General features: G+C 45.3%; 1 protein-coding gene across 1 annotated transcript in view; it reads left to right on the top strand.

Annotated features, from left to right (window-relative positions):
- Positions 1–15,140: 15,140 nt before the first annotated feature.
- The window catches only part of RUBCNL (rubicon like autophagy enhancer), a 48,393-nt gene continuing 48,004 nt past the window's right edge, over positions 15,141–15,529 (top strand). Inside the window, exon 1 of the mRNA XM_084766974.1 lies at positions 15,141–15,272. The gene's annotated coding sequence lies outside the window, so the exon portion shown is untranslated. The remainder of the gene's footprint in view (positions 15,273–15,529) is intronic.

Raw genomic sequence — 15,529 nt, 5'->3', positions numbered from 1 at the left:
CGCATGCCTTTAATCCCAGCACTCGGGAGGCAAAGGCAGGCGCATCGCTATGAGTTCGAGGCCAGCCTGGTCTATAAAGTGAGTCTAGGACAGCCAAGGCTACACAGAGAAACCCTGTCTTGAAAAACAAAACAAAACAAAACAAACAAAACAAAACAAAAACAAACAAACAAACAAAAAGAATGTGGGAGTTAACACACAGCCAGTGAGACCAGGATGACATGGCTCAGGAAACACAGCCGGCTCTGAGTTCTAGCCTGGCCAGCCTGGATCCAGAAAGCAGAGAGCTCGGCCGATTTGGGCTGGACCAGAGCTTTGCTCCTCTGACTGGCTGCGCAGTTAGTGGAATCAGAGTCAGCTCAGAAGAACTCTGCCAGATATACACACAGCGATTTCATCACTGAGCAGGACCGAGATGCAGATATGAACTGCAGCCCTGCAGAAGCTTGCAGAAACTGCTAAGCGAAATAAACCATGCACGGAAGGACAAACACCCCATGACCCTGCGCACGTGATGTACCTAGAGTAACTGCATCGAGCTAGAAAGGCAGAATAGCTGTTCCGGGAGGTGGAGGAGGCATGGAGGTGCGTACAGTTTCAGCGTGAGTCACTTGGGAAAGGGAAGGTTCTGGAAATGGTGGTGGGTGCACAAACATGTGAATGCAGTCAGTGTCACAGGATTTCACACTTAAAAGAGCTTAGGATTGGCAACGGGGCAATGCAAACACACACATACACATTTGAATGGTTATAAATATGTATGTGTTTTGCCACAATGAAAGAGAAAGATCTTTGAAATGCTGTGTTTGATGTTGGGGACAGAGTCTCACAGATTGTTGAGACTAACTGCTTCGCCTCTATGGGAAAACGGAGACCTCGGAGATCAGAGCACTCACAACCACAGAGACCCAGGAAGGGCTGACATTGAAGCCTAGCTCACAGTTTCCCAGGCCTCTTATCCCTACAATGTCAACACCTGGGGTTTCAGGGACGCACAGACACCCAGTGACACAGACACCACCCCTTCAGAGCACTGCCCTCTCCTTTTTTTGCCTGTTTATGTTCATCTGGCTCATCAGAGGATGATAAACTCTTTGTGGGGAGGCCCCATTGGCTGCACATAGTAAAGCCAGAAGAAAGATTTGCTGAGTGGATACATAAGTAAACAAATGAGTGAAACATCCGAAGGCTGACCTAGGCTACTCAGGCTGGGAGATGAGCATCATGAAGCAATATGGATGTTTCTTTACAAAATTCATCAGCTCTAGAACATTAGGCCTGAATCCAAATACAAGAAATGATAACTTAGTTGTGCGTTTTTTGTCTTTTTTTTTTTTTTTTTTAAGCCCAGATATTGAGTTTGGAAAACAAATATAAATATCCACATTCATGAAAAATAATATAAAGATATATGTTCACAATTTTACTAGAGACCAGAGGTACACATTGAAGAGTAAAGACCCCCCCCCCCAAACTATGTGATCTGTTTCAAACTTTACGAATCCCGGTAGCTGTTTTTAAGTACGAATAGTGAAGTCTGGCGCCCTCTTGTGGTCTGGTACTTAAAAGACAAATGCAATGAAGTTCTGTGATGCTGGGACATTTGTGTCCTGCACACATGCTCTGGGGAGGGGGGCAGGGACTGCTGCCTTGCGATTCATCGCTGCCATCACTGGCCCTGTCTCTTAGCAACTTTGTATCATACTATTCCACAGGCTAAAGGTGTAGCTAGGTGGTTGTAATCTCCCTGTGTGAACTATGAAGCTGCTCTACAAAATGCTTAGTAGGACCAGAAGGGAAAACTCTTTTTAGTCCCACAGTCTCAGAAGGTCAAGGCCAGAAGAATTCATGACCTGGCCCATGTCTTTCCGTCTGATCCCTCCTCTCTTGCTATATCCCCCATCTTCCTGTCTTGTTTGGCCCTCCCCAGAAAACCACTTTTCATCTTCCCAGGCGTTCTAGCTTGCTTTCAATTGCTATAATAAAACACCATGACCAAAAGCAACTTGGAGCAGAAAAGGGTTGTTTGGCAAACACATGACATCACAGATCATCACAAAGGGGAAGAGTCAGGACCTGAAGGCAGGAGCCTGGAGGACGGAACTGAAACGGGAGCTATGGAGGAATGTTGCTTACTTATGGATCACGGTCCCTGGCTTGCTCAGCCTGCTTTCTTTTCTTTTCTTTTCTTTTCTTTTCTTTTCTTTGTTTGTTTCTTTTTTGGTTTTTCAAGACAGGGTTTCTCTGTGTAGCCTTGGCTGTCCTGGACTTGCTTTGTAGACCAGGCTGGCCTCGAACTCACAGCGCGATCTGCCTGCCTCTGCCTCCCGAGTGCTGAGATTAAAGGTGTGCGCCACCACACCCAGCTCAGTCTGCTTTCTTAGAGTTCCCAGCACCATGGCAACACCTCTAGTGAGGTGGGTTCTCTTACATCAATCTCTAATCAAGAAAATGCCCCCATGGACCAGCTTACAGGCCAGTCTGATGGAGGCATTTTCTCAGTTGAGATTTCCTCTTCCCAGATGACCCTAGCTTATGTCAAGTTGACAAAAAACAAAACAAAAACAAAAACAAACAAAAAACTAGTCAGCACACAAGGGTACTTAAACACCATTCTCTTGATCATAGGTTATCTAATCTCAGTGATCAGCTCTGAATACATATAAATACTAGCAACACTAACAGACTCAGCAGGGTGTGAGTGTGTGTGTGACTGTGGGTGTGCATCAATAATAATTAAAGAATAACAGGCCTTCTTTAGTAATTTGAATGGGAGTTGAGAGATGTGGGAGGAGTTGGAGGCAGAAGAAGGAAGGGTGGAAATTGTATAAAAACTACTCGTGTATTACATTTTCAAAAAAAAAAGATGTAAACTTTAAGTTAAAATACTTATCTTCTTGGGGCTGGGGAGATGGCTCAGTGGTTAAGAGCACTGTCTGCTTTTCCAGAGGTCCTGAGTTCAATTCCCAGCAACCACATGGTGGCTCACAACCATCTATACTGGAATCTGAGGCCCTCTTCTGTTGTGCAGGTGTACATGCAGAAAGAGCACTCATACATAAAAAACAAACAAAAACAAAACAAACAACAACAACAAATAAACCAAACCAACCACAACAACAGCAGCTGCCTAATTAAAAAAAAATTATCTTAAGCTCTAAGGGCTGGTAACTCTGTGGTCATCTGAACTCATGGTTAACAGCTGTGATCCCTGAGTGCAGTTTCTGTCTTGAGGCCAGTAACTACTGACACCCATCCACCCAAAGCTCAGCACAGGGGTTTAATAATGCCCATCAGATACGCTAATTAAATAGAAATGCAGAAATTCAAATCAGAAGCAAAGAACAGGCAACAGCTCTATATTAGATCTTCTTTGTAAGTTTGTATATACAGATTCAGCCAATTCTGACTCACGGATGTTGTTTAAATTACAATTGTAACTGAACGGGCACAGGCTTCATTTCTCACTAGTCTTTTCTAAACAAAATGTAACCGCCACTTACATAGATGCCACACTGTATCAGGTGTTCTGAGTGACCAAGGCATGATTTCAGTATGTGGGAATGCGGTGGGGTATTCACCAGAGAAGACTGCTAGGGCATGGGTTTAAGCCAATAGAAAGTCTTTATTAGCCAGCCGGTGACTGCACTGGGCATTCCGGATCCCAGTGTAGCCTTGAACCTTTGTTAGGATGAGCTTCTAAGCATGCACACACACACACACACACACACACACACACACACACACACACACACACAGTGTGCCCTGGGTTGGCATACTTCAGTTAACAAGGACAGTTGGCCAGAAGCAGAACTACGGAAGCCAAAATGCAAGGTTGGTACATCTAGAGACTTTCCCAGGACTGTGGACTTTGATGGACCAGGTCTTTGTTTTCATTTTGGCGGGTGGTGCTGTCTATGTGATGAATTTTACAGTCTGAATGGTACTTCCACCATGGAGTTAGTAGTGCTAACATCTGAGGACCTACTGAGGCCCAGGGCTCTGTTACAGAAAAGCCAGGTATGGTGGCCCATACCTGTAATCCCTACATATAGAAGACAGACACCTAAAGATCAAGGGTTCAACACCAGCCTCAGATACAGAGTGAGTTCAAGGCCAGCCTGGACCATGTGAGACCCTCAAAAAAAACAAAACAAAACAAAAAACAAAAACAAAAAAAACAAACAAAACGGTTTCCAAGATGAGCTTGGGTTCTGGGCAAATACTGCACTTGTTTTTGGAAAAGACTTGAGCATCTCCTGGATTTCAGTAGCCATATGTATCCTGGTACCAATTCCGTGTGGACACTGTAACTAGTTTGCTAAAGCACTACTGTGGTCTTCCAGTATGAGTATGCGAAGAGGCTAGGGCTAGATGAATTGATAAAGCAAACGAGCTCACCTGAAATCCCAGCACTCTGGAGGCAGAGCCAGGAGGGTCCCAAGCTCCAGGCCAGCCTAGGCTACAGAGCAAGAGCTTATCCATCTCACAAACCAAACCAAACCAAACCAATAACAAAAATACAAAATCAGAGAAAGAGAGGGGTGGAGGGGAGAAGAGGGGGCAGGAAGGTCTGGGGCTGAAGTTCAGTGACAGAGAACTCAGAGCTTGTGCAGCACTCTCACTCCGCTCAACCAATGAGCAGAAGATGAACTTGGAGACAGCTCATGCTTGCTCCAAGTCACAGGACTCAACAAATTCCCACAAAGCAAAACAAATGATGACTTTGGGTTCTTGCTTCCCAATTCCACTCTGTCTGTCTGTCTGTCTCTCTCTCTTCTTGGCAGATAGCTATAGTCTTAGACCAGAGATCTCTGCTGTCTGTAGGCATACAAGCGCAAAACATTTTTGTAGATTTAGAAACCTTACCTCGATGTTACAAGTAATCGTCACTACCCAGCTACCCTCATCCTCACAATAATTAACAAACTGACTGAAAGCTCCACTGTTTACTAGTTATGTAGCCTATGCATCTGGCTTCATGTCCTCACCTAGAACAGACTAAAATCTGAGTGTTTTGCTAGTTGTTCTTTTAAGTTCAACGTACATGGAGTCTGCCAGTTAGTAATTTTTATTTGTTGTTGTTATTATTATTAGTTTTTTTTTTTGAGATAGGGTTTCTCTGTGTAGCCTTGGCTGTCCCGGACTCACTTTGTAGACTAGGCTGGCCTCGAACTCACAGAGATCCACCTGCCTCTGTCTCCCAGAGTGCTGGGACTACAGGCATGCACCATCGTGCCCTGCTGTCCAGTTAGTAAATTATTTCTACTTGTTAGTGATGTTTAAAGACTGGTTTGTCAGGACAGCCTGCATCGGGGAACTTCACTGTGGAATATTTTGCTTTTCTTTGTGCTAGCGTGCCTCACCCCCTCTCATGGGCACCCTTCCATGTTTGCCTGTCTATACTCCTGGATGCGTCCTATTCTGAGGGCCAGCAGCTCAAGACAACTGCCTATGTAACTGGCTGAGACTCTCGCCCATACAGAAGGATCCTGTCTCCTTGCTTTTCAGTGGGAATTATCCTCTGAGCATGCCTACCCCGAAGGGTAAAGTGTAGGCTTCGCCTTTTCCAAATCTACTTTATTTGGGGTTCTTTAATGCTTATATCTCCCTTCCAACCCACCTACCCTAGATAGGAGAGAAAAGAGGATAATGGGAACAGGAGAAGTAGACCTTTTTGGACTCAGTTCCTGGGAGCGATTCCCCTGGCATAGCTGGCAGGATTTCAGCAGACCAGCAATTCAACCAAAGCTGCTGCTGGAACCTGGAACAGCAGCCGGAATCCGCAGCCCCGAAGCATTCTCTGGAGCGGGTCTTTCTAGGAGCATCTCAAAGTGGATCAAAGAACAACCAAACAATACCAAGACCCAAAAAGGCCCAGCCTACTGTTTTGGCCTCATATATATATCTCCTCTCAGAGTCTATACTAAGATGTGTTTCAGCGGCAAAAACCAAGCCCCCCCCCCCCCAGTGGATAAACATCACCTGATCTCTCACAAGTCCAATCTATCCCACACTTGGGATCAAAACAAAAACATGTTTACATCCACTACAGTAAAGGTCAATAAATATTTTTGTAGAGAGATCTTTGAACCCAAAGGTCTTAAGAGTATCAGCCTTTTTGATATTTATTTGACAGAAAAGGCCAGCTTAAAGCTTCTTGATAAATGGCTAATAAACAATTTGACAATAAAAAGTAAGCAAATCTTTGGGTGAGTATGTCAAGTCATGATTGTAATCTCAGCACTCAGGAAGCTGAGACTGGAGGATCACCAATTCAAAGTCCACCATGAACTACACAGAGTTTAAACACATACATACGTACATACATACATACATACATACATACATACATACATACATACACATATACATAAATTCAGTTTGGTAGTAACTGCACACTTGTATGTGACAGGGTCTCTCATGTGGCCTAGGTTGACCTGGAACTCACTGTGTAGCAGAGGCTAGCCTTGAATTCCTAATCTCCTGCCTTGATGTCCCAGGTTCTGGGATCACAGATGTGAGCTGTCCTGTTCAGTTCAGTAGTAACTAATTTAACGGTTGCTGATGACAACCCTCAACTTAGTGCAAGAGTGGAACTTAAGACAGACACATGCTGGTGCTTAAGCCTGTTGACACCCACAAGGAGTGGGGGTGTGTCTGGAGAGCGGCTTGGCATGTTATGTCTTCGTTATTGTATTTCAGGGCCGTACTCTGGGAGATTTTTGTCTTTTGAAGACATCCAAAGCACATACCGTGACTGATTAAAGAAGTATTGTCATAAAATATTTAGGAAACTACTGAGCAAACTAAAGTTGGCTGCAAATCTCCTAAAAGCCACCACATGGCTGCAAGGGAAAGCAGAGACAGTGTGAAAGACAGTTAGCTTGTGTCCCCTTTGTGTCTGGGTGTGTGGGCACAGCACTTGAGGGTGGAAAGTTGCTCTTCTTTCATGAGCCGAGTAAAGCTGGGGCCCGGGGGTCCAGCCAGAGATATGTCTTACCCAAGGAGGCCAAATCCCAGCCTTCTTCCATCCTCTGCATCATTGGAAGGCCACAATGCTGATGGACATCCATTCCTTATCATTATGGCTTTGAGGGGCACACCCAAAGTGTGTGGCCTTATCCGCAGCTGGCTCTTAGCATCTTCTGCCTTCTCTTGTTATTCTTTATCCTTGAGCGTGGTCCCCAAGGACAGTAGCCTTCCTTCCCTTCTTTCTGGTGTCACAGGAAACACAGAAAGATTTCTGGAGATGTCTGGCTTTGCAGGTTGACTAGGAACGTATCTACTCTCCCAGGGCTTTGGTTGCTCAGGATGAAGATAGGAAAATAGTTGTATCTCAAAGAGCTCAGAATCCCACGAAGAGCACCAGTCTGGACCTCAGCTGATCTCACAGCCTCTTACTGTGTGGGTGGTATAGCAGGGAGGGACTCTGGGGCCTGGGCCTTGGAAGCCAAGATGGGAGCAGTTCCAGAACATTATGGGCTTTCCCTGAACTGTGGAGAAAAGCCACGGGATGTGGCTCTTCTATATGTGTGTGAAATTAAAAAAAAAAACTTTATTGCAGTAAAATTTGCACATAAATACATTAAAATATACATTAATTTATTAAGTAATATATATCTTACATATGTGCATGAAATAAAAAATTTATTGCAGTACTATTTGCACATAAAATACATTAAAAGATACATGAATTTATTTTTAGTTTAAGACAATCTTGTTGTGTGTATGCATGTTGTGACGTGTGGGTGCACATGTGCATGCATGTAAAGGCTAGCAGTTGACATTGGATGTCTTCCTCAATCTCTCTCTACCTTATATCTTGAGGCAGGGGGTCTCACTTGAACCTGGAACTTTCTCATTTAGCCATCTAGTTGGGCAGCTGGCCTTAAGCATCCCTTGTCCCCATTCCTCTAGGGCTAAAATTGCAGGTTTATGGACATGCCCACCAGAATTCATGTGGATGCTGGGTTTTCCAGTTCTGGTCATTAGACTTGTGTGGCATGGGCTGTACCCACTGCTCTGTCTCCTTGGCCTCGGAAACACACTTAGTAAGTGTATTGTTTGATACACTTGGATATTTGTGCAGACTCCGCAGTCAAGATAGTGAGTATTCCTGCCATCTCCTACCCCCTTGCAGTCTGTCTTTCCCATCTTTCCCTGGCCCTTCTCCCAGGCTATGATTGATTTGCTTTCTGTCACTATAGTATGTTGTTTTGATTTGCAGAATTTGATAAGAGGGAGATTACACATTTGGCATCTTTTCACATTCCGGCCTCTTTAACACTGCTCTCTTAGGTTAATTATTTTGAGGCTGCGACCATCAGTGTCCCGGCGGCTTTTTCATTGTGTGTCTGGAACTGTTTCTCCATTCACGTTGCTTCTAGCTGTAGCTGGTACAAGTAAGGTTGCTCTGAACACCTACGGCCAGGTGTTTGTATACACGTTTATGCAGTGGGCCGGAGGGTTGTGTCCCTCCCTCCAGTGACATGTTAGAATCTCCAAACCCAAGATGATGATTTGCTGTTGTCTGTTAAAGTGTTGGGTTCAAGTGTTTCCAGGTTCCTGGCCTCTTATCCAAAGAAGTAAGAAAATCAGAGCTCACCTAGAATTTGCAAAAGTAGTGGGATAGCTTTATTCAGAGTGGAATGATAGTGCAGATTCCAATGGACAGCAGTGAAGATTGACCGTGGGCCACAGGAGTGAAGGTACGCAGGGCCCGATGGCAATTTTGGGTTTCCCTTTATGTGGTTCAGTTTGGTTAGTTATGGGGCTTGGTTTGTGTGGTTTTCTGATATGGTTGATAGGTCAGGTCATGTAATCATTTTTCTACTGTGCAACTCTCTTCTCATAATGCATCTGATTTTAATCCTATGCATGTCTAGTTTTGCACATAGGCATTAGATAGGGGATTCTGCCTAAAATTTCACTTGAAAGGCAGGTTGCTCCCCAAACCAGTTTAGCCTGGACCAGTCTTTCTATTTTCCCTAACCAGATACACTGAGAATACATTACAATAGAAACCATCTAAATTTGCTTGTTAAAGGTGGAGAATTGTAGACCGTTATTAAGAAAGTGTGTGTGGGGGGTATGGAAGGGTGTGCATGTGCATGTATGTGTGTGTGTGTGTATGTAGTGTACATGTGGTACATGTGGAGGGTATTGTGTGTGGTGTGTGTGGATGTATGTGTGGTATGTGTGGTATGTGTGTGTGTGTGGTGTGTATGTGGTATGTGTGTGGTGTATGTGTGGTACATGTGTGTGTAGGGTATTGTGTGTCTTTGTGTGTGTGTGTGTATGTGGTATGTGTGTGGTACATGTGTGTGTGTGTGGGGTATTGAATGTTCCAGTCCCACATCTGCTCCAGAACTCACTGTGATCAGGCTTTTCCACGTTATCCATTCTCCTGGCCGCTGTCTCTAACGGCCGGCCATGCCAATGCTCCCACAGTCTTGGGAGAGGCTCTCTTCACAGGTGTGGGGACCCCACCCTGGCTGTGGCAGAAGAAAGGGCAGCAGAGGGGCAGCAGAGAAAACTCAACATGGGCTTCTCACAGGGCCTGGGCTACAAGTGGGTGCTCCAGACTTCTGGACACACCCAGTTCAAAGTAGGGCCAGTCCAGATCTCAGCCGTGTCATGCTGAGGTTAATGATTTTCTCAGACCACAGTGTGGGCAGTGAGGTGTGGCTCTAAGGAACAGGACAGCTCTTGTGATTTTACCAAATCATAAAACCACATTGCTTCTTGAGTAATTCTGAGTGTTGGGCTTGGATAAAGATAAGCTGGAACATCCTATGGTTTTAACAAAGCTGTAAATATGTCACACTGTTAACTCTCTGCCAATAGAGGACAGAAGACAAGCAAGCAGGCTGGAGAGTCAGGATGGCCATCTGTCCCTGTGTGCCCAGGATGGCTGGTTTCAGCACTGACTACCTTCCGTCAGTGAGTGACAAGGGCAAAGTCAGCTTGAGTGGAAGCTGGAGACAGCGTTAAGTGAACAAAGCTTGAGGTCTTGAATAGAAGGGAGATGTCATGTTGTCTCTGACTGGTCTCCAGAGTGTTTCTCATCTCTCCCTGAAGGGCAGAAGTGTAGCCTCACCATCAGAAATGTGGGTGCATGTGGAGGAATATTGCAAAAAGTGGGGTGTTCATCAGATGGAAAGTGTGCCCGAAGTACTGCTAACACAGACACAAGCAGCGAAAGCAGGCATGAAGCTGGGATGAGCACAGGATGCCTTCCCTGCCCATCAGTCTCCACCCCAGGCTGCTGCCTTCTCCCATCCCGTTAGCTGATATTGTGGGTTGAACCACTTCCACTTCCATATGCGGAAGGTCTAACCCCGCTCAGTTTGGCTCATGACCTTTTTTGGAAATAGAGTGTTCACTGATGTAATCAAGCTGTGATTATACCATGCCACATCAGGGTGTTCTCAGTGATGACTGTCCTTAAAGAGAAGTTTTGCTTGCAATCCCCACATGGGAAAGGGCTGAGGGCACCCTGGATTACATACCAAGACAAAGAGTTGTAGATGAGGCTGACCTTGAACTCACAGCGATCCGCCTGCCTGTGCTCTCCTAAGTGCTAGGATTAAAGGCGTGCGCCTACCTCCACGCTCAGCTTCCAGGGTCTTATAAAGCAATAGGAATGTGTGCGCCTCTTGACTCCAGCTGAGGCTTCTGGTTCTACTTGTGTGTGCTTGTTTATGCTGCAGGACTTTGTCTGTGGTCCTGGGATGTCTTTTCTGGGTTGAGCAGGAGCCCGGAAGTCATTCCTCCAGCTGCTCTTGTTTCACAGTTGGTTTTTCCAAGTCGGTGACATTGCCTGGAACCGACAGATGTGTGTGTGTGTGTGTGTGTGTGTGTGTGTGTGTGTGTGTGTGTGTGTGTGGTGGTCATTCTGGGGCAGAGAATGAAAAGAAAAACAAAGAGCAAGACAAATGAAACTAAAACAAAACACAGTCCTCAAACAAAACCCCCTCTTCTCTTTTGGCAACGAAGTTAGAAGCTCGGACTGTGGCTGAACTGTTCTGCTGTTCAACTCTCACCCACACATACTCCACTGTGGGTGGCTGGTGACCCGTGTGTAGTTACACAACATGCGGCAGCTGGTTCTCACCCAGCGTGTCTTGGTCAGCTCGAGTCTAAAGAGCTGCGGGCAGGGGCGCCTGTATGTATGGAGTAAGAATCTTTTCACATTTTAAAGGAATCTCTTGGGTACATTCAGATCAACCAGATCTTGCCTAAGTACTTTCACTGGCAGGAGTAAATGCTTGAATCTCTCTGGACTCCTCACCTCATCTCTCTCTCTCTCTCTGTCTCTCTCTGTCTCTGTCTGTCTGTCTGTCTGTCTGTCTGTCTGTCTGTCTGTCTCTCTCTGTCTCTGTCTCTGTCTCTCTCTGTCTCTGTCTCTGTCTCTGTCTCTCTCTGCTCAGCTCCCATTTTCTTTGTTTCTGTCTCCTGTGTGGACAAACATTCTGGGGGAAGGGGAAATAAGAAGGGGAAGAGGGAGCTTAAAAGATTAGCCGTTGCTATAATCCCAGCACTTGGGAGACAGAGGCAGGCGGATCACCGTGAGTTTGAGGCCAGCCTGGTCTACAAAGTGAGTCCACGACAGCCAAGGCTACACAGAGAAACCCCTGTCTTGAAAAACCAAAACCAAAACAACAACAACAACAACAACAACAACAACAACAACAACATTAGCCTTTGCAACCCCATTTGAGGAGACAGCACCTTGTGATGTCGGGGCCAGCCTAACTGTCATAGCTTCTTCTTGGAGAGAGCATCTTGGCATGGCTCTATGCTTAAGGAGAGGAGTGGCTGCAAAAAGCACCTGAAGGTCACCCAGTGAAGCCATTCAGAGGCAGGGTCACAACACACAACAGAATGTTCTTCAGAGGGTCAAACAAGAGGGGTTCAATTTCAGAGCTAATTTCATTTAGGTGAATGGAACTTGTCAAGTGGGGCTGTTGGTGCATTCGCTTCCATCCTTCCCTTGACTGCCACACTCAACAGGAAAACCCTTGCATAAAAGTAGGTAACCAGATGTCCCTCATCTGCTCCCTCCCCGTGACAGCTGATTTTAGTTCAGAATCACCTAGGACACCAAGCTCTTGGCATGAGGGAGCCTCTAGGCTGAGTTCTTTGAGATGGGAAGCTCCATTCTAACTGGGAGCAGCACCCCAAGCTAGGGTCACGAACTGAGGGAGAAAGGGAGCAGCACTTGCATGCGTCACTTTCTGCTTTCCAACTGCAGCTGCAATGGGACCAGGTCCTGCCGATCCCGGGTCTCACCGATTCCCGAGGATGGCTGGTCACCGAGCACCATGGATCCTCCTGTCCCTGTGCTTTCCTGGCTGAGGTTACCGGTGGATCCTGCCACGTTTGGCTTTTCCCCGCCATTGGGACTGGAGACTGAACTCTGGTCATCATGCTTGCACAGCGAGCACTCTACCTGAGGCAACTCGCCAGTCCAGAGAGTTTGTAGATCGAGTGAAAGAAGGGTCAGAACTAGTGCACCTCTTTACGGGGACCCTTTGCTCTGTGGTTTTGACACACCGCACAGTTCCTCAGCTCTCAGTACGTGGCTGGAAAACACGTCTTGAGCAGTTCCTTTATTTAGCCACCTACAGAGAAGCCTGTTTGTTTAAAGAAGAAGACATTCATTGGGACACAGTACCAAGATACTTATAACTCTAACTTTGAAAGTCAGCTGAAAAGGAAAAAAAACAAAAACAACAGAAAAATACATGCATCTGTCTGGTTCACTGAAAGAGAAATAGGCTGTGAGCTGGCGGCAGAGGACAGAGACCAGCTGGTGAACAGCAAGCATCTTGGAGGAACAGTTTGGAGGAGAAGAGGACTCGCCACAAAGGTCTTTATGGGTCAAGCGATGATCATACAGTTTATAAATCCATCTGAACATGGAGGAAAAAATCCTGGGACACAGGAGAAATAGAAACCATCCTTTTCCCACGAATCACAAGTTTCATTAAAGAAAAAAAAAGTGGCTTAAGAAGAATTTTCTACACAGTAAGTTTGATGACGCTGACTGGACAGGAGGCTTCCACAGACTCCCAAGGGCTGCAGAGGGTCAAGCAACAATGTGCAGACTGTTCTTCTTGACTGAGGTCAGTGGTGACCATGGAAAATTGCACAGACATAGGCCCCTTGCTGTGTGTGCATGTGGGTGTGTACATGCACATGTTTGTGTGTGTGTTTAAGCCTATAAAAATAGGCATCAATCTTTTCCAAGAAAGATAACATTTGTCTAACTCTTACGGTGTCTCAGCAGTTCTACCCCACATAATTTATCATCTCACTTAATCCTCCTTAGAGAGCCACACAAGCGAGGGCTACTTTGCCTTCCGCAGTTAGGAAAAGTTATGGCAGCATGTTCACTGTTGTTGATAGGTAGTAAGTCTTCTGTGTCTGTGTATGATGGTTGCAATAAACATTCATATTAATCTTCAAGATTGCGCCACTAAAATGGTCACTCATATATGCAGCAAGCAAATAATATGAGGTTTAGGTGCCTTAAATGCTTGTGCACTGTCAAAGAAACAAACATCATGTATAGCATAAATAGCTTTAATTCTTGATATGGTGTAGAAATTAGCTACTGCTAGCGAATAATATTTGTATAGATTCATATTAATTCTAGAGAGAAAACAAATGGCCAGATGATTTTTCTTCCTTTTTTTCTTTTTGAGATATGGTTTTACTCTGTAACTCTGGGTGACCTGAAACTCACTATGTAAGCCCAGGCTGGCCTTGAACTCACAGAGGTATCTCCTGGATGCTTAAACTAAGGGCAGCTGCCGCCAAGCTCAGCCCAGAAGCTGGAATAAAAAGAGCTCTTGTCTTCAAAGTTGTATGTATCTTAGTTTGGTTTTGCTTAGATTCTACAGCAGTCTGAGGCCCACCAGTTTGGAGAACCCTATGTAGCTTAGGTGTCAGGGTCATGAGTCTGACAAAGTGTGGAGCAGTCAGAGGTTGTTGCTTCAAGAGTCAGTATGGAATGCAACAGAAGACCGCGCCTCTGCCTCATGCGAGCTGTGACTGTCCACAAACGGCTGACGTCTGCATGCTGGCACCTGTATTAGTATCTAATATCTAGACCTCTAGTGGGTGTGTTTCAGTTGGTCCTTGCATAAACTCCGTGTACTGGATATTATTGGCACTTTGCCAGGAACCTGAAGCTTAGAGAGAAATGTCTTATCTGATGAAGAATGTCACCTGTCCTGCTGCTGGGAGGGTCACATGACCCGAAATGGTGCTAATAGCCAGGAGCTCTGTGTACTAAGGGCCAGTGTTGTTTCCATTCTGTTGTACTTTTATGGACATTTTGTTTGTATGTTTTTGTTTTGTTTTTTGTTTTTTGTTTTTTTTGAGACAGGGTTTTTCTGTGTAGCCTTGGCTGTCCTAGACTCGATTGATTTGTAGACCAGGCTGGCCCTGAACTCACAGCAATCCATCGGCCTCTGCCTTCTTGAGTGCTGAGATTACAGGCATGTGCCACTATGTCCAGCTTTTTCAGGACATTCTTTCTTTCTTTCCTTTAATTAAATGAGCATGGGGAGAGAAGGAAATGGGGGAGAGGAACTCCAGAGAGAGAAGAAGGGGTAGAGAGAGAGCTCGGGACATTCATAAAAGCGTGACTGAATTCTCTTTTCCTTCTTTGTCACTAATCAGTAATTGGAAATGTTCTAGAACTTCTGTGAAATCTAAATGTGTGTGTTTTGCATATATGTGTCACTTGATCCCATCAGTATAATCATTCATGACTCATTGTAAGTCACCGAAAGATATATACCATAGCTAACACGAAAGATTTCACTACGTTGCAAATACTGTTCCCTGCATCTATTTCCAATGCTAATCTTTTCTGCTAAGTCAACTGTGTGTCTCAGTCGATCCTCACGACAGCTCCATGTGCTGGGTACTACTGGTCCTGCATCCGTTTATGAAGAAGAGAAGTGAGGCCTAGAGAGAAGCATCTTACTGGGATCACATGGCTGGTGAGTGCCCCCTGGACCGTTGCTTCCACTCTGCACTTTTAGCTCAGAACCCTGTCTCATCTGTGTGTGCTCAGTTACCAAATGGGTTTTGAAACTTCCTTTTCCTGCTGTCTGCAGTGAGACTCACCCCTCCCCATTTCTTGAGGTTGACAACTGTTGACACAGAAAATGCAACTCTCACCTCAAAGGGAATAAGAGATCATTTATTATGGAGTCAAATTGGTGTGGCTGTGGCCCAGGAACAGGGAGGTAGGTTACCTCAGATTTGTGGAGGGTTTTTTTGTTGTTGTTGTTACTATTTTGGTTTGTTGTTATTTTGCCTTGTTTTTGTTTTTTGAGACAGGCTTTCTCTGGGTAATAAGCCCTGGCTGTTTTGAACTCACTTTGTAGACCAGGCTGGCCTTGAACTCACAGAGATCTGCCTGCCTATGCCCTTCTAGTGCTGGGATTAAAAGTGTGTGCTACCTCACCTAGCAAGTTTTTATATAGTAACAGAATAAAGAGAG

This window comes from Acomys minous, assembly GCF_964271855.1.
Source record: "Acomys minous genome assembly, chromosome: 18".
In the NCBI taxonomy this organism is placed as follows: Eukaryota; Metazoa; Chordata; class Mammalia; order Rodentia; family Muridae; genus Acomys; species Acomys minous.
Note: the sequence above shows the minus strand (reverse complement) of the source record. Positions and strands in the feature narration are given on the sequence as shown.